Consider the following 19,835-nt stretch of genomic DNA (forward strand, 5'->3'; position numbering starts at 1 on the left):
TTTCGATAAGGTCCCACATAAGAGATTAGCGTGTAAAGTTAAAGCACATGGGATTGGGGGCAAGGTACTGACTTGGATAGAGAACTGGTTGGCAGACAGGAAGCAAAGAGTTGGAATAAACGGGTCTTTTTCCGAGTGGCAGGTAGTGACTAGTGGGGTACCGCAGGGATCGGTGCTAGGACCCCAGCTATTCACAATATATATTAATGATCTAGACGAGGGAACTAGATGTAATATCTCCAAGTTTGCAGACGACACAACACCAACGGTACCCTCCTCCTGACAAGAACGACCAGGAGATCCAGGAGCTAATAAGCCGCAAACGCAAGATATTCCAGATCTGGAAACAGCAACACAACTTGAGAGCAAGAAAGCAGCTCTACAGACGCCTGAAGGCTGAGGTCCAACAAAAAACTCATGACCTAAAGAACAGACAGTGGGTGGAGAAAGCGCAGGAGATCCAGCAGCTAACCGACAACCACGACGTGCGTGGATTCTTTAGCGCACTCAAGACCATCTATGGCCCAAGCACCCAAGGTGCCATCAAGACTACACTTCTCCACAGGACTAGTGATCTAGCGACTAGTGGATCGCGAGTGGAGCTCGGGGCCAGGGATCACGAGAATATCAGTGCTAATTTGATCCTGAGAGAGACAACATCATTCATGTCCGAGGCCAGGACCCAAGAGCGAGGACAAGCCCAGCAGCAAGGTCAAGGCCCAGGAGTGGCGCAGTGATGACCAGCAGCGGGATTGGGGCCCAGGGAAGGTGCGGCACGGGCCAACAGCGAGGTCGGGCGGACCACAATGCATCCTACGAAACCCAGGCAGAGAGGATCTGCGGGAAGGATGGAGGAGGACAGTAGGAGTATGTGTGTGTATGTGTGTGTGTGTGTGTGTGTGTGTTAGGCCGTTGTAGCAGAGCCCGGTCTCCAGTCATCTTGGATCCCCTTGCCATTGGACCACGACCTTGCTCTGTCAAGCCCGTGTGGTAGCTGGTGTGCAACGGCCACCCCACGTTAAAAGAATTCACGCACAGGCATCTTCCACCCTTCAAAATGAAGTTTGGGACCTGGAACATCAGGACCCTCATGGACAACCCCAGCAGTGGCCATTTATGGGACTATGTGGGTTGTCTACATACACCAGGTAATTCACTGCAAGTATCTTTCTGTTACAGGGTTCTATAATCCACGCTGTAATAAATGAGCTGAAGCCATCATTCTGTCCCCTCCCCCCCATTCTCAGCTGAAAGGTTCGCACTAAAGACCACTCCACCATCTAGTGGTAGAGAAAGGACATCGACAAACAGCAAAATGAAAAATACTGCAGCCGCTGCTGTAGTGTATGTACCTTTAAGGGGAGAACTACTTTTACAGCTCCTGTATACTGTAGTACCGGCAATGACCACACCTGTATATAAGCCTTGAGCATGCCTCTGTACTGTCAGTCTTGAGACTACCCTCCTCCAGTAAACACCTGTTGATTGTTAAGTTACAGCCTCCGTGTAGTTATTGGAAAACATCATACTTTAAGAATCACGGATTCAACAGTGGCGACGAGGTCGATTCGAATCTACCTGCAACTCTGCATTTCCCTTCAAGGATTCGCTCCGGGAGGGCGGTGGAAGAAAGTCGAGGCCAGAAGCACGGGTGTCGACCACGAGCAACCGCCCAGTCATCCAGCAGAGAGTGAACATCGCAGGGGAGGCTGTTGAGAGCCGGGCTTGGTTCCTCAGCCACGACGATCCAGCAACAGACTGGCAACAGGTACAGCGCAGACCCTTCCCGGACAGCGGCGGCTGGAGCCAACCGACGGCAGAGAAAAAGCCGAGCAGCATCGACGGGGTAAGAGAGAGGGTGAAGCGCACGGCGCAGCCAGGGGTTGAAAACCGAGCGGCGTCGAGGAAAAACAAAACAGAGAGAGAGAGGGTAAAGCAGCAGCCGGGTTCAGGACCGAGCGGCGGCAACGGGAAAGGCGCACAGGAGAACGTGCAGAGCACAGCCAGGGCTCAAGGGCTGAACAGCGTCCGCGGGGAGAAGAAGGGAGAGCGCGGGAGACGCCATTGAGCCGCGGAGAAGAAGGGAGAGCGCGGGAGACGTCATTTTTAGAAGCCGCAGCAGAGAAGAAGGGCGAGCGTGGGAAGAAAGGAAAGCGCGGGAGACGCCATTTTAGACAGTTAAATCACACCCAGGGATGCCGAAGAGTGGCAGTATCACTGCGTTCGACAATGAAGTCGAAGATTGGGCAACATATGTGGAACGCATTGAGGTGTACTGCAGGGCGACTGAAGTGCCAGATGCTAGGAAAGCACTGGCTTTGTTAAATTCCATGGGTGCAAAAACTTATGGCTTACTGCGAAACCTAATAACCCCAGAAAAGCCCGTGGATAAGAATTTCGAAAGCATAGTAGAAATCCTACAGGACCACTTAAACCCCACACCGCTGCTGATAGCAGAAAGATTTAAGTTCCACAAAAGGAACCAGCATAAAGACGAAAGTAATGCTGAGCACTTAACGGAACTGCACAAGCTATCGAAACACTGCCAGTTTGGAGTGGGACTAGCAGATACGTTAAGGGACAAGTTTGTGTGTGGGCTTCAAAGTGAAGGAACCCAGAAACGGCTTCTATCAGAAAAGGATCTTACGCTGGACAAGGCTTTCAGCATGGCAGTATCACACGAAGTAGCCGCACGGGGCGCTGCAGAGATACAACGGAGACCGCAAGAATATGGCACCAATGAAATGTCATATGGAGCAGGGAAGTGTTATCGCTGCGGCAGAACAACACACGACCAGCAGGATTGTTGGTTCAAGGACCAAGTGTGCAGACATTGTGGAAAAGCAGGACACATAGCAAGAGTCTGCAGGTCAGGGAAGAAAACCAACAGCAAGAAATCTCCACAGGAGAAGTACAAAAAGGTACATAACGTGATGGACAGTAGTTCAGACGAACAGAAAAGTGATACAGACTCCGGAAGCAAGGAGCTGGGTTGTCTGAAACTACATAAGGTAACCAAAATGGAGGATCACCAGACTATCTGGGTCACACTCAAGATAGACGGAGTCCAAGTGAAAATGGAATTGGACACAGGATCAGCCCTAACAGTCATAAACCGAAGGGACTACAAGCGGCTATTCTCACATATACCCTTGAAAGCTACAGAGATTGTCTTGAAGACGTACACAGGGCAAAAAGTCTACCCCAAAGGAAAAATAAGGGTGAAAGTGACATACAAAGGCCAGGAAATACCTAAAATGGACCTATATGTATTGCCAGATGGAGGACCACCACTACTAGGACGTGAATGGATCCGGAAGATACAATTAGATTGGCATTCCATACAGGCACTGAAGGTTGAGGCCAAACAGGATGACGACGTCACACCTGGACGACTGTCAAAAATGCTAACTGACGCACAAGAAGTGTTCCAGGAGGGACTCGGAACACTAAAAGGCATAACAGCAACGATTAAAATAGAGGAAAATGCAAGCCCAAAGTTTTTTAAGGCCAGACCGGTGCCTTATGAGATCCGACCAGCCGTCGAAGCAGAGCTGGAAGGGTTGGAACGTTCAGGAGTACTGTCCAAAGTAGACTGGAGCGAGTGGGCTACACCCATCGTTCCTGTAATGAAGAGGTCGTTGAGTAATATGCCTGGGGAACCAAAGAAGGTCTGCATCTGTGGGGATTTTAAGGTGACAGTGAACCCAGTCCTTCACACGGTACAATATCCGCTTCCACGGATTGAGGATATTTTCGCCTCGCTATCTGGAGGTAAACGCTTCACCAAAATTGATCTGGCCCAGGCATACTTGCAAATGGAGGTAGAAGAAGCCTCGAAACAATACCTCACGATCAACACTCATAAAGGTCTCTACTAATACAACCGGCTGGTGTTCGGGGTAGCATCGGCTCCGGCTATTTGGCAAAGGGCAATGGATCAAGTCCTGCAAGGGATTCCAGGGACCCAGTGTTATTTGGACGACATCCTGGTCACGGGCGAAAATGACAGTGATCACCTCGCCAACCTGGAGAAGGTGCTCACTAGATTAAAGGAATATGGGCTACGAGCTAATCGCCACAAGTGCGAGTTTTTCCAGAAGCAGATCTCGTATTGTGGCCATGTTATTGATGAAGAGGGGTTACATAAGTCCCCTGAAAAGATTGAGGCAGTAGTCAAGACTCCAGCACCGGAAAATGTGTCACAACTGAGGTCGTTCCTTGGGCTGGTAAACTACTACCATAAGTTCTTACCAAATTTGTCTACAGTATTACACCCACTGAACACCCTACTGCAAACGGGGGTACCATGGAAGTGGAATGACGAATGTAAACGAGCTTTCCAGAAGTGCAAAGAATTGATCACATCAAAAGAGGTGTTGGCCCATTTCAACCCAGCACCACCAATTCGGTTGGCATGTGATGCATCACCCTATGGTATTGGAGCGGTGTTGTCGCACAAATTCCCAGATGGGTTGAAGAGGCCAGTAGCCTTTGCGTCTCGGTCACTAACCTCAGCCGAGTGCAACTATGCCCAGATTGACAGGGAGGCCCTCAGTCTAGTATGGGGAGTAAAAAAATTCAACCACTATCTGCATGGGCAGAAGTTCACCTTGCTGACTGACCACCAACCACTTGTCTCCATCTTCAATCCAAAGAAGGGCGTTCCGGTGATGACTGCACAACGGTTACAAAGGTGGTCCCTTTTTCTAGGGGCGAACCAATATGAAATAGAATATAAAGGCACGAAACAGCATGGAAACGCTGATGGGCTATCACGCCTGCCACTGCCTACTGTGGAGGAAGCACCAGCAGTGGACCCTATCGAGATATTTTATCCGTCAATAATTGAACGATTGCCAGTAACTAACGCGGATATAGAGAAGGAGACCCACAATGATCCGACACTGTCTCGGGTATATGATTTGACGGTGAGGGGATGGCCAACACATGGCGACTCACTGTTGCCAGCATTCTCATCCGGAAGAGAACAGCTGTCAGTATGCCAGGGGACAGTGATGTGTGGATCCCGAGTGGTAATTCCACCCAAGTTAAGGGATAGAGTGCTCAATGAGCTTCATGAGGGTCATCTGGGAGGGGTAAAAATGAAAAGCCTAGCCAGGGCTTATGTGTGGTGGCCGGGGATCGATAAACAAATCGAGGACCTGACCAAGAGCTGCTCAGGATGCCAGAAAGTCCAAAATGCACCACCACAGGTCCCTCTACACCCATGGGAGTGGCCCTCATCTCCATGGCAATGGGTGCATATTGATTTTGCTGGTCCATTCATGGACTCAATGATTTAATAGCCGTGGATGCGCACTCGAAATGGCCTGAGGTCATCAAAATGTCCTCCGCCACCACGGAGAAAACTATTGCAGTCCTACGGACCATATTTGCCAGGAACGGCTTGCCAGAGCAGATTTGCTCTGATAATGGACCACAGTTTGTGTCCGAAGAGTTTCGGAAATTTATGAGAAGGAATGAGATAAGGCATTACACATCCGCCCCGTATCATCCAGCCACAAATGGATTGGCTGAGAGGTTCGTACAAACCTTTAAAAAGGCGATACAGGCCATGTGCGATGACAAAATTCCACTACAGCATAAGGTGGACAATTTCCTGTTAGCCTACAGAAATGCGACACATGCAGTTATCAACCAGACCCCGGCCATGATGTTCTTTAACCAAAGGTTGAGATCTCGTCTGGATTTGCTCAGACCAAATGTGCGAAGAAATGTTGAGGATAAACAATTCCAGCACATCAATGAGAAGCCGACAAGGAGCTTCAATGCAGGACAACCAGTCTTGGCCCGTGACTACTGAACAGAGAAATGGCAACCCGGAACGATATGCACACGGCAGGGGCCATTAATGTACACAGTGGATGTCGGGGAGAACATTGTGAGACGCCACGTTGACCAGATCTTAGCGTCACAGGAACGAGTCAACCCCATGTATCTTAATGCTAGAAGCATTAGGAACAAGGTGGATGAATTAGTTGTGGAAATAGAGGTAAACAAGTATGATTTGATTGGGATTACAGAAACGTGGCTGCAGGGTGGGCAAGGCTGGGAACTTAACATCCAGGGATATACAATATTTAGGAAGGATCGGCAAAAAGGTAGGGGAGGTGGGGTAGCATTGCTGGTAAAGGAGGGGATTAATGCAATGGAAAGGAAGGATATTAACTCGGATGAAACGGAATCTGTATGGGTAGAAATGAGAAATAGCAAGGGGAGGAAAACGTTAGTGGGTGTGATATATAGGCCTCCAAATAGTAATATGGAGGTGAGGGAAGGCATAAAAAGGGAAATTAGAGAAGCGTGCGATAAGAGCACAGCTGTCATCATGGGTGACTTTAATTTACATATTGATTGGACTACCCAAATTAGTAAAAATTCTGAGGAGGAGGAATTCCTGGAATGTTTTCGGGACGGTTATCTGGACCAATATGTCGAGGAGCCGACTCGAGATCAGGCCATTTTAGACTGGGTATTGTGCAATGAGAAGGGACTTATCAACAATCTTCTTGTACGAGGCCCCTTGGGTCAGAGCGATCATAATATGATCGAGCTCTCAGTCGAGATGGAGAGTGAGGAAATTGAATCAGAGACTAAGGTCCAGAACTTAAATAAAGGGAATTACGAGGGTATGAGACGGGAATTGGGTAAGATTGATTGGGTGGTGTTTCTGGGGGGATTGACAGTGGATAGACAATGGCAAGCATTCAAAGATAGAATGGAAGAATTCCAGAACATGTTTATACCGGTTTGGCATAAAAATAAACCTAAAAAGGTGGCTCAACCGTGGATAACGAGGGAAATTAGGGACAGCATAAAATCAAAAAAAAGGGCATATCAACTGGCAAAAAAAAGCACCAGACCGGAAGATTGGGGGCAGTACAGGATACAGCAAAAGAGGACAAAGGGATTAATCAGGAAGGGGAAAATAGAATACGAAAGTAAACTTGCAGCAAACATAAAGACAGACTGCAAAAGCTTTTATCGGTATATCAGGAGGAAAAGACTGGTAAAATCCCAAGTCGGTCCCTTGCAGTCCGATTCGGGAGAATATATAATGGAGAATAAGGAAATGGCAGACCAATTAAACTCATACTTTGGTTCTGTATTCACAAAGGAGGACACAAATAACCTCCCAGGAATATCGGCAAACATAGGGACTAATGAGAGGGAGGAGCTGACAGAAATTAGTATCTCTAGGGATATGGTGTTGGGTAAGTTGAGGGGACTGAAGGCCGACAAATCCCCGGGGCCTGATAAACTACATCCTAGGGTACTTAAGGAGGTGGCCCTGGAGATAGCAGATGCTCTAAGGATCATCTTCCGGAACTCCATTGACTCGGGAACAGTACCCGTGGATTGGAGGGTAGCTAATGTTACCCCAATATTTAAAAAGGGGGGTAGAGAGAAAGCAGGGAATTATAGACCAGTAAGCCTTACATCGGTTGTGGGCAAAATGCTAGAGTCCATTATTAAGGATAAAATAGCGGAGCACTTGACAAATGGGGAAAGGATCGGACAGAGTCAACATGGATTTACAAAGGGTAAATCGTGTTTGACTAATCTGCTGGACTTTTTTGAGGAAGTAACTGGTAAAATAGATGGGGGAGAGCCAGTGGATGTGGTGTACCTTGACTTCCAGAAAGCCTTCGATAAGGTTCCACACAAAAGATTATCATGCAAAATTAAGGCTCATGGGATTGGGGGCAAAGTATTAACGTGGATAGAGAACTGGCTGGCGGATAGAAAACAGAGAGTTGGAATAAACGGCTCGTTTTCGGAGTGGCAGGCAGTGACCAGCGGGGTGCCGCAAGGATCTGTCCTGGGACCCCAGCTGTTCACAATATATATAAATGATCTGGATCAGGGAATTGGATGCAATATTTCCAAATTCGCTGACGACACTAAACTAGGAGGAGGGGTGGGCTCTGATGAGGATGTCAGGAGGCTACAGTGCGATTTGGACAGGTTGGGGGAATGGGCGGATACGTGGCAGATGCACTATAATGTGGATAAATGCGAGGTTATCCACTTTGGGGGTAAAAACAGGAGGGTAGATTATTATCTAAATGGCAATAGATTGGGAGATGGGGAAGTGCAGAGGGACCTGGGTGTTCTTGTGCACCAGTCACTGAAGGAGAGCATGCAGGTGCAACAGGCGATTAAGAAGGCAAATGGTATGTTGGCCTTCATATCAAGGGGGTTCGAGTATAGGAATAGGGATACCTTACTACAGCTGTACAAGGTGCTGGTGAGACCGCATCTGGAGTATTGTGTACAGTTTTGGTCGCCCCATCTGCGGAAGGATGTTCTTGCCATGGAAAGAGTGCAGCGGCGATTCACCAGGCTGATACCTGGAATGGCGGGAATGACCTACGAGGAGAGCTTGAATAGTTTGGGCTTGTACTCACTGGAGTTTAGAAGATTGAGAGGGGATCTCATCGAAACATATAAAATTATGGCAGGCCTGGACAGGCTGAATTCAGAGAGAATGTTTCCAATGGCAGGGGAGCACAGAACCAGGGGCCACAGTCTAAAAATAGCGGGCAAATCATTTAAAACAGAGATGAGGAAGAATTTCTTCACTCAAAGAGTGGTGAGCCTGTGGAATTCCCTGCCACAGAGGGCTGTGAAGGCTAATTCAATAAATATTTTCAAGAGAGAATTGGATATATTTCTGAAGGCTAAGGGGATTAAGGGTTACGGAGAAAAGGCGGGGACGGGGTACTGAACTGGTAAGATCAGCTAAGATCTCAGATGAAGATCAGCCATGATCTCATGGAATGGCGGAGCAGGCTCGAAGGGCCGAATGGCCTACTCCTGTTCCTATCTCTATGTCTCGCGTCCCTGGGGATGAACCCGACATACCGGTAGCATCTACCTCAGAAACAGTAGCAGTGGAAACTGATGAAATAACCGACAAAAAGGGGCCAGAATCGCCTCCGCACCAAGAACAAGAACCTCAGGAAAGGCGCTATCCAGAAAGGATCAGGAAGCCGCCCCAAAGACTGAATCTATAAATGGACTATTTCAGTTTAATGTGCATGTTAAAGTGTTAATTGTTATTTGAACATTATGGGTACTGCTAATCTAAAAGGGGAGGAATTGTAGTGTATGTACCTTTAAGAGAGAACTACTTTTACAGCTCCTGTATACTGGTATACTGTAGTACCGGCAGTGACCACACCTGTATATAAGCTGATGTGCCATCAATAACTCAAAGACAAGGAATTAAAGGATTCAACTGAAGGCTTTTAATCACTAAGAACATTGCATGTCTTTCCACATCGGATTCGTCTGGCAGAAATGACTCATACAGCTCTTGAGACCTTTATATGACAAAAGACAGGGGCGGAGCCAATACACACAATAGGAAAAAGGGGGCGGTACACACAATACAATGCAGGTAAAACACAGGGGCTGATGAAGGCATATATTTCATCACATTCACCCCTTCTACAGATTTAGTCTGTCCGGGGGTGTGATAGTCCTTCCTGAACGTCGCAACAGTACCTTGGGTTCCGACCGGGAGTCCGTGGTGCCCTCCTGGGCATACCCCTGTGCTGGGGGTGTTGCAGGTACTTCTGGGGGTGGTGAGGATACCTCTGGGGATGGTGGAGGTTCTTCTGGGGGTGGTGAGGATGGGTCGTCGTCACTTCCTGCCGAGGCGAGGTCCTTTATGGACACGGTGTCCTCACGCCCGTCGGCGTGCTTGACGTATGCGTACTGTGGGTTTGCGTGGAGTAGGTGTACTGCCTCCACGAGGGGATCCGTTTTGTGGCCCCTCACATGCTTCCGTAATAGGACTGTCCCTGGGGTGGAGAGCCACGAAGGTAGGGACACTCCTGAGGTTGATTTGCGGGGAAAAACAAACATCTTCTCATGATGAGTGGCGTTAGTAGCAGTACACAGTAGCGACCTTATCGAGTGGAGTACGTCTGGGAGGACCTCTTGCCAGCGGGAGGTAGGGAGGCCTTTAGACCTTAGTGCTAAGGTGACCGCCTTCCACACCGTCGCGTTCTCCCTCTCCACTTGCCCATTACCCCGGGGGTTATAACTAGTGGTCCGACTCGTGGCTATCCCCTTCGACAGCAGGTATTGGCGCAGTTCGTCGTTCATGAACAACGCCCCCCTGTCAGTGTGGATGTAGTTAGGCATGCCGAACGTGCAAAACAGGCTGCCGAGGCACTTGATGACCGTGGCACTGGTCATGTCTGGGCAGGGGTAGGCGAATGGGAAGCGGGAGTACTCGTCCACAATGTTGAGAAAGTACACATTGCGGTCGGTGGAGGGGAGTGGTCCCTTGAAATCTAAGCTCAGGCGCTCGAATGGCCGTGTAGCTTTGATCAGGTGGGCTCGGTCGGGCCTGAAAAAACGGGGCTTGCATTCCGCACAAGTGCGGCAGTCCCTGGTCATAGACCGGACCTCCTCGATGGAATAGGGCAGGTTACGGGATTTTATAAAGTGGAATAGCCGGGTGACCCCCGGGTGGCAGAGGCCATTGTGGAGGCCCTGTAGCCTGTCCCCCTGGATGCTGGCACACATCCTTCGTGATAGGGCGTCGGGGGATTCGTTGAGGGCCCCCGGCCTATATATTATGTCGTACTCAAACGTGGAGAGTTCGATCCGCCACCTGAGAATTTTGTCGTTCTTGATCTTCCCCCTCTGTTTGTTGTTAAACATGAAGGCTACCGACCGCTGGTCGGTAAGCAGGGTGAAGCGTTTGCCGGCTAGGTAGTGCCTCCAGTGCCGCACTGCCTCCACTATGGCCTGGGCCTCCTTCTCTACCGAGGAGTGCCTGATCTCGGGCCCTTGGAGGGTTCTTGAGAAAAAGGCTACGGGCCGCCCATCCTGGTTGAGGGTGGCTGCTAAAGCGAAGTCGGACGCATCGCTTTCGATCTGGAAAGGGATGTTTTCGTCCACTGCCCGCAGCGCGGCCTTCTCAATGTCGTGTTTAATGCTGTTGAAGGCGGCGTGGGCCTCGGCCGTGAGCGGGAAGGACGTTGATTTCAGGAGGGGACGGGCCTTGTTGGAATAATTGGGGACCCATTGGGCGTAATAGGAGAAAAACCCCAGGCACCTTTTCAGGGCCTTGGGAGTGTTTGGTAGGGGTAGCTCCCGTAGGGGGCGCAATCGGTCGGGGTCCGGACCGATTTCCCCGTTTTCCACCACGCAGCCCAGGATACAGAGGCGCGTGGTGCTAAAGACACACTTATCCTCGTTGTAGGTGAGATTGAGTCTGAGGGCGGTTTTCAGAAATCTCGCGAGGTTCGAGTCGTGGTCTTGCTGGTCGTGGCCGCAGATGGTGACGTTGTCTAGGTATGGATAGGTGGCTGTTAACTGGTTCTCATCGACCATGCAGTCCATCTCCCACTTGAAGACCGAGACCCCATTCGTTACCCCAAAGGGGACTCTGAGGAAGTGGTAGAGGCGTCCGTTCGCCTCGAAGGCGGTGTATGGACGGTCCTCCGGCCTAATGGGGAGCTGGTGGTATGCCGATTTTAGGTCGATGGTGGAAAACACCCGGTATTGCGCGATTTGGTTAACCATATCCGCTATGCGGGGCAGAGGGTAGGCGTCTAGCTGGGTCTATAGATTAACCGTCTGGCTATAATCTATCACCATCCGCTTCTTTTCGCTACCCTTAACTACTACTACCTGGGCGCGCCACGGGCTGGTACTGCATTCAATGATACCCTCCCGCTTGAGTCTTTCTACTTCCGACACAATGAACCGTCTGTCCTCCCAGCTGTACCGCCTACTCTTGGTCGCTATGGGTCGACAGTTGGGTGCGAGGTTGGCGAACAGAGGGCGGCTTGACCTTCAGGGTAGCCAGACCGCACACTGTGAGGGGCGGCTGGGACCCACTGTAGGTGAGCGTGATACTTTGGTGGTGGCACTGGAAGTCCAGACCCAAGATCACTCTCACACAGAGATCTGGCATTATCAATAGTTTAAAATCTCTGTAATCAGTGCTTTTTACCGACAACATAACCGCACAGAAACCTGTAATTTTTGAGGTATGGGTCTTATCAGCCATGGCGATTTTGCCCTGTGTAGGGACTATCGTTAGTGAAAGTCGTTTTACCAGGCTAGGATGAATAAAGCTTTCGGTGCTCCCGCAGTCAATCAAGCATTTAACCTTGTTCCCGTTTACCTCTATGTCCATCATCGATCTAGACAACGGATGCGGCCTGGATTGATCCACCGTGATCGAGGCCACCAGTGGGTCCTGGAGGTCCGTGTAGTCGGGACAAGATGGTGGACTCCATGAGGGTGGACAAGATGGCATCCAAGATGGCCGCCCCCATGGCGCGCACGCGGCGGTGGCGGAGTTGGAGGCGGGGTTCCCTCTGCAGACTTTGCTGAAATGTCCTTTCTTCCCGCATTTAAAACAGGTGGTGCCCTTCGCTGGGCACAGATGCCTGGAGTGTTTGTCCTGGCCGCAGAAGTAGCATTTCGGGCCCCGATGCATCGCGGCAGTAGTGGGGCTCCTGGGTGGAGGCTGGGGCTCCGATGGTGCTGGGCTGGCCTGAGACCTGGGAGGTGAAGATGGCTTCCAAGATGGCGGCCCCCACGGCGCGCACGAGGCGGAGTGGGCCGCGTGGCCTGAGGAACAGGATTCAGAGTTCCTCTGGGCCATATCCGGCGATCGCGCTATGCCCATAGACTGTTTTAAGTCCAGTCCCTCCTTTTCAAACAGTTTCTGCCGAATGTAATTTGAACTGAGGCCCGCAATAAAGGAGTCTCGGATCAGCTCCTCCGTGTACACGATGGCAGACATGGCCTTACAGTTACAGTCTCTGCCCAGTACTTTTAGGCTTAGCATGAAGTCCTCTAGTGACTCACCATGCCGCTGCGTGCGAGTAGTCAGAAGATGCCTGGCGTACACCTCGTTTATTGGCCGCATGTAGTGGGCCTTCAGAATGGTGCAGGCATCCCCATAGCTGGTGGCATCTCGGATGAGAGGGGAGATCCGATGACTCACCCAGTTTCGCAGGATTCCCAGTTTCACGTCTCCGGTGGCGGTCGTGGCTGCGATGGCGGTGGCTGAGCTTTTGATGAAAAATTCGAAGCATTGGAACCAGTGTCCGAACTGTGTGGCTGCGTCTGAGGCATGGGGGTCCAGATCCAAGCGTTCTGGTTTCAGGAGTCGATCCATCTTGGTGTTTTAGTGATTAAAATTGATGTGCCATCAATAACTCAAAGACAAGGAATTAAAGGATTCAACTGAAGGCTTTTAATCACTAAGAACATTGCATGTCTTTCCACATCGGATTCGTCTGGCAGAAATGACTCATACAGCTCTTGAGACCTTTATATGACAAAAGACAGGGGCGGAGCCAATACACACAATAGGAAAAAGGGGGCGGTACACACAATACAATGCAGGTAAAACACAGGGGCTGATGAAGGCATATATTTCATCACATAAGCCTTGAGCATGCCTCTGTACTGTCAGTCTTTAGACCACCCTCCTCCAGTAAGTACCTGTTGATTGTTAAGTTACAGCCTCCGTGTAGTTATTGGAAAACATCATACTTTAAGAATCACTGATTCAACAGCTGGAAATCTGAAATAAACCTAGAAAATGCTGGAAATACTCAGCAGGTCAGGCAGCATCTGTGGAGAGAGAAACAGAGTTAACGTTTCAGGTCAATGACCTTTCATCAGAACAGTTCTGACAAAATGTCACTGAGCTGAAAGGTTAACTCTACCTGTCTCTCTATAAACGGCAGGTTTGAATATTGAGGATGCAACTAATTGGATCTGACTGGGAGGCAAGGCTTCCGACTGCTTGTGGGCCAGCTATTCAAATTCTAATCCTAATCTGCATGCAAGATTTTTCTCCATTTACTTGTATTTCACTCCTTCTCTCTTCAGATTCCAGTCTTGGATAATATTCCCCTGTAACTGACGACTGGATCTTTGCATGAAAGTGTCTTATGGAATTGCCGCCAGTGCTCATTCTCTCTTTTGGGAAGTGTTCTTTACTGATGAAGTAATGATAACTTTGTAGAAAGCATCGGACAGTCCCCAGTTAGAGACTAGGGGGGAACAAATTCAGTTGGTTTGTGCCTCCCGCTAGCGCCTTAAGAGGGCGCTAATGGGGCGCAAAGCAACTAGCGCCCGGGCGCGGCGATATCTGCGCCTCTCGTGAAATTGACCAGACATTTTGCCGCGGCGCTAAACAATACCGCCCGATCTCTTGCACATGGAGATCTTGACGTTATTCGAGCGTGCAACGCCCTTGTGGCGCCCCAGAACGGATATTGAGTGGCACCCCCCCCTCCTTTCCGCCTGGCGCAACCAACAACAGGTAGACTGGAACGCTTCCCAGTCGCTGTGGGGCTGGGGGGGAGGCGCTATTTAAAGGTGGCCTCTTCCTGGCTTTTTCCGTGGTAGACATTTTTGCACCACTCGTTCTGACAGAGAGAGATTCTGAGAGAGAGAGAGCAGAATTCTGCCGAAGCATCCTTCGCACCCAAAGAAAAACGCCAACAAATGCATGCAGAGCCGAACTAGGCAGATACCCACTGATAATAAACATCCAAAAACGAGCACTAAACTTCCTAAATCACCTCAAATCTAGCTCCCCAGACACCCTTCATTTCAAAGCCTTTCAGACCCAAGAGCTAAACCCAGAAAAGAGTCCCCTGAGTCAGCTGCTACTGAAACTAAGTACTCAGCCGGACCCTGACCAGCCCCAGACCAACACAGCCGTCCAAACACCAATCCGAGTGAACCAAATCATTAAAAAATGCAAAGAAACCTACCTGGAACATTGGAACAAAATAACCGAAAGCCAAAGCAGATTAGAATGTTACCGGGCCCTAAAAAGAGAATATAAACTGGCAGACTACCTCACGACCATCAGAGACACAAAACAGAGACAGACCCTCACCAGGTACAGACTAAGCGACCACCAACTGGAAATTGAAAAAGGCAGATACAAGAAATCCTGGCAGCCTAGAGAGAATAGAATATGCGATCAATGTCTGGCTGGCGAGGTTGAAACAGAAATGCATTTCCTCCTAAAATGCGAAAAATTCAACACATCAAGAAACATATTATTCAACAAGCTAAGCCAAACAACCCCAGATTTCAAGGAATTGGATGATCTGTCAAAATTGAGATTAGTCCTAGGAGAAGGAGACAGACCATACCTTGGGGCTAAATATGTAACAACATGTCACAACCTGAGGACTGTTTAAAAGTAAGACTGTTTAAAATTAATATTGAACGTACCAAATGAAGTAGAAAGACTGTTTAAAATTAATATTGTTTAAAAGTAATATTGTATATACCCAACAAATGTCAAATCGATTGACACCTACAGAATGTTGGAAAACTGTACCTTTTTGCAATGTAAGCTTTGGCAATATGGTTCTCTGTAAACTTTCATGCCAATAAAGCATTTGAACTGAACTGAACTGAGAGAGACTTCTGCATAGAGTCAACGCTGTGTGAAGTAGTTTTGGCTACTGAGCATCACTTTGCAGGTACTTTGGTTTTTGACCTTTATTACTTTGATTGCCAAGAGACTGTGGGGGCTGCACTGATTGGGGGCGTCGTCCTGCGCCAGCAGAATCGGAGGCCACAGAGAGCAGAGAAAGAGTGGCAATCATGTCCAGACGGAGGAGGGCCAACAGGCCTCTGTACAGGAGACCTTACCCTCCCAGGGTATTTTGCCAACAATTCTCCTACATTAATTTATCTGAGGAGCAGTGTTTGCGAAGGCTGCGCTTCAGCAAGGAGGTGGTCACTGAGCTCTGCCACTTGCTGCAGCCAGATCTGCAACCTCTACTGAGGACCAGGGCATCTCTGTTGGTGGCAGTGAAGGTCACAGTGGCTCTGAACTTTTATAAGAAGTCACACAACACCAGGTTATAGTCCAACAGCTTTATTTGAAATCACAAGCTTTCAGAGCGCTGCTCCTTCTTCAGGTGAAGTGGAGAAATGCATAAAGACACAGCTTATATAGTCAGAGAATCATGTCAGATGTTTACAGGTAACCTTTCCAACTGCCATTTATCACACCTCGGCAGAGAGATAATCACAGCAGTCAAAGGTGTGAATGGTGTCCAAACAGGTCAGTCAGGGAAACATTACATCAAAGAACAATGAGGTGGGGTCACAAGGGGTCAAATATTGCAGATGCTGGGGTCTGTATGAAAAACAAAAAAAGACAAAAAACATTTTTTTTGGCTGGAAATCACAGCAGGTCCGGCCGCATCTGTGTAGAGAGAACAAGCCAATGTCGACTCGAGTCTGGATGACCCTGCATCAGGTGGGGTTACATATAGCGTGACATGAACCCAAGATCTCTGTTGAGGCCGTCCTCATGGGTGCGGAACTTGGCTATCAGTTTCTGCTCGACGATTTTGCGTTGTCGTGTGTCTCGAAGGCCGCCTTGGAGAATGCTTACCCGAAGATCGGAGGCTGAATGTCCTTGACTGCTGAAGTGTTCCCCGACTGGGAGGGAACACTCCTGCCTGGTGATTGTTGCGCGGTGTCCGTTCATCCGTTGTCGCAGTGTCTGCATGGTCTCGCCGATGTACCATGCTCCGGGGCATCCTTTCCTGCAATGTATGAGGTAGACAACGTTGGCCGAGTCACATGAGTATGTACCATGTACCTGGTGGGTGGTGTCCTCACGTGTGATGATGGTATCTGTGTTGATGATCTGGCATGTCTTACAGAGGTTGCTGTGGCAGGGTTGTGTGGTGTCGTGGTTGCTGTTCTCCTGAAAGCTGGGTAATTTGCTGCGAACAATGGTCTGTTTGAGGTTAGGCGGCTGTTTGAAAGCGAGTAGTGGAGGCGTGGGGATGGCCTTAGCGAGGTGTTCGTCGTCATCGATGACATGTTGAAGGCTGCGAAGAACATGGCGTAGTTTCTCCGCTCCGGGGAAGTACTGGACGACGAAGGGTACTCTGTTGGTTGTGTCCCGTGTTTGTCTTCTGAGGAGGTCTATGCGATTTTTCGCTGTGGCCCGTCGGAACTGTCGATCGACGAGTCGAGCGTCATATCCCGTTCTTACAAGGGCGTCTTTCAGTGTCTGTAGGTGTCCATCGCGTTCCTCCTCGTCTGAGCAGATCCTGTGTATTCGCAGGGCTTGTCCATAGGGGATGGCTTCTTTAACGTGGTTAGGGTGGAAGCTGGAGAAGTGAAGCATCGTGAGGTTGTCCATGGGCTTGCGGTAGAGTGAAGTGCTGAGGTGTCCGTCTTTGATGGAGATTCGTGTGTCCAGGAATGAGACCGATTCTGAGGAGTAGTCCATGGTGAGTTTGATGGTGGGATGGAACTTGTTGATGTTATCGTGTAGTCTATTCAGTGATTCTTCGCCGTGGGTCCATAGGAAGAAAATGTCGTCGATGTATCTGGTGTATAGCGTTGGTTGGAGATCCTGTGCAGCGAAGAAGTCTTGCTCGTACTTGTGCATGAAGATGTTTGCGTATTGGGGTGCGAATTTGGTCCCCATGGCTGTTCCGTGTGTTTGGGTAAAGAACTGGTTGTCGAAGGTGAAGACATTGTGGTCAAGGATGAAGCGGATGAGTTGTAGGATGGCGTCTGGAGATTGGCTGTTGTTGGTGTTGAGTACTGAGGCTGTCGCAGCGATGCCGTCATCGTGGGGGATACTGGTGTAGAGTGCCGAGACGTCCATCGTGGCGAGGTGTGTTCCTGGTTCAACTGGTCCGTGGGTGCTGAGTTTCTGTAAGAAGTCTGTAGTGTCGCGACAGAAGCTGGGGGTTCCCTGTACGATGGGTTTCAGGATGCCCTCGACATATCCAGAGAGGTTCTCACACAGGGTTCCGTTGCCTGATGCGATAGGACGTCCAGGTCATAGTCATAGAGTCATAGAGTTTTACAGCACAGAAAGAGGCCCTTCGGCCCATCGTGTCTGCGACGCCCATCCATCCCTGTCCAGTCTAATCCCATTTTCCAGCATTTGGTCCATAGCCCTGTATGCAATGGCATTTCAAGTGCTCATCCAAATGCTTCTTGAATGTTGTGAGGGTTCCTGCCTCTACCACCCTTTTAGGCATTGAGTTCCACATTCCAACCACCCTCTGGGTGAAAAAGTTCCTCCTCAAATCCCCTCTAAATCTCCTGCCCCTTACCCTGAATCTATGCCCCCTTGTTATTGACCCCCCTACTAAGGGGAAAAGTTCCTCTTTGTCTACCCTATCTATGCCCCTCATCATTTTGTACACCTCAATCAGGTCCCCCCTCAGCCTTCTTTGCTCCAAGGAAAACAACCCCAGCCTGTTTAGTCTTTCTTCATAGCTGAGGCGCTCCATCCCAGGTAACATCCTGGTGAATCTTCTCTGCACCCTCTCCAAAGCAATCACATCCTTCCTATAGTGAGGCGACCAGAACTGCACACAGTACTCCAGCTGTGGCCTCACCAGCGTTTTGTACAGCTCCATCATAACCACCCTGCTCTTATATTCTATGCCTCGGCTAATGAAGGCAAGTATCCCATATGCCTTTTTAACCACCTTATCTACCTGTTCCGCTGCCTTCAGAGATCTATGTACATGTACACCAAGGTCCCTCTGACCCTCTGTACTTCCTAGGGTCCTACCACTCATTGTGTATTCCCTTGCCTTATTTGTCCGTCCAAAATGCATCACCTCGCACTTTTCAGGGTTAAATTCCATTTGCCACTTTTGCGCCCAACTGACCAACCTGTCTATATCGTCCTGTAGCCTGAGGCTTTCCTCCTTGCAATTTACCACCCCACCAATTTTCGTGTCATCCGCAAACTTACTGATCATACCTTTTACATTCTCATCCAAATCATTTATGTAGATCACAAACAACAAGGGACCCAGCACCGATCCCTGAGGTACCCCACTGGACACAGGCTTCCAGTCACAAAAGCAACCTTCGACCATCACCCTCTGCCTCCTGCCACTCAGCCAGTTTAGGATCCAACGCGCCAAGGCACCCTGGATCCCATGGGCTCTTACCTTCTTGACCAGTCTCCTATGCGGGACTTTGTCAAAAGCTTTACTGAAGTCCATGTAAACCACATCCACAGCATTTCCCTCATCCACCCCCCTAGTCACCCCCTCGAAAAATTCAATCAGATTTGTCAGACATGATTTACCCTTGACAAAGCCATGCTGACTATCCCCGATTAATCCTTGCCTCTCCAAGTGGAGACTAATTTTGTCCCTCAGAATTTTTTCCAATAATTTCCCTACCACAGATGTTAGGCTCACTGGCCTGTAATTCCCTGGTTTATCCCTGCTACCCTTCTTGTATAATGGTACTACATTAGCTGTTCTCCAGTCCTCTGGTACATCCCCTGTGGCCAGAGAGGTTCTGAAAATTTGTGTCAGAGCCCCTGCAATCTCCTCCTTTGCCTCCCACAGCAGCCTGGGATACATCTCGTCCGGGCCTGGGGATTTATCCACTTTTTGGCCTGCTAAAACCGCTAGTACCTCCTCCCTCTCGATGCTAATATGTTCAAGTATGTCACAGTCCCCTTGCCCGATTTCTATGTCTGCATCGTCTTTCTCCATAGTGAACACAGATGCAAAAAATTCATTTAAAACCCCGCCTACATCATCTGGCTCTACACACAGATTGCCACTTTGGTCCCTAATGGGCCCTACCCTTTCCCTGGTTATCCTCTTGCCCTTAATATACTTATAAAACATCTTAGGATTTTCCTTTATTTTGCTCGCCAGTGTTATTTCATGGCCCCTCCTCGCCCTCCTAATTTCTTTTTTAAGTATGCCCCTGCACTTTTTATACTCCTCTAGGGCTTCTTCCGTCTTTAGTCTTTTGTAACTGCC

The sequence above is a fragment of the Somniosus microcephalus genome, chromosome 13, assembly GCF_052327205.1.
Source record: "Somniosus microcephalus isolate GS21.2 chromosome 13, FLI_Smic_1.0, whole genome shotgun sequence".
Lineage (NCBI taxonomy): Eukaryota > Metazoa > Chordata > Chondrichthyes > Squaliformes > Somniosidae > Somniosus > Somniosus microcephalus.